The following is a 453-nucleotide window of genomic DNA, read 5'->3' as shown; positions in this document are numbered from 1 at the left end:
GCTTTCTTAGCAACTTTCAAATATGCGATACAATATTATTAATCATGGTCACCATGCTGTATATTATATTCCCAAAATTTATTTATTTTACAACTGACAGTTTGTACCTTTTGACTCCCTTCACCAATTTCACCTACCTTCCACACTCCACCCCTGCCTCTGGTAACCACCAATCTGTTCTCTGTATATGTAAGATCGGTTTGGGGTTTTTTTTGTTATTGTTTGTCTTTTAGATACCACATATAGGGGAGATCCTATAGTATTTGTCTGTCTTTGACTCGTTTCACTTAGCATAATGCCCTCAAGGTCCATGTGGGTTGCAAATGGCAAGATTTCAGTCTTTTTTATGGCTGAATAATATTCCACTGTAGACAGTTGACCTTTGAGCAATGAGGGGATTAGGGGCACTAACCTCTTCCAGCCCCACCTTGTGCAGTTAAAAATCCATGTATA

Source organism: Ailuropoda melanoleuca, chromosome 2 (genome assembly GCF_002007445.2).
Source record: "Ailuropoda melanoleuca isolate Jingjing chromosome 2, ASM200744v2, whole genome shotgun sequence".
NCBI classification, from domain to species: domain Eukaryota; kingdom Metazoa; phylum Chordata; class Mammalia; order Carnivora; family Ursidae; genus Ailuropoda; species Ailuropoda melanoleuca.
This window is presented reverse-complemented; position numbering follows the sequence as displayed.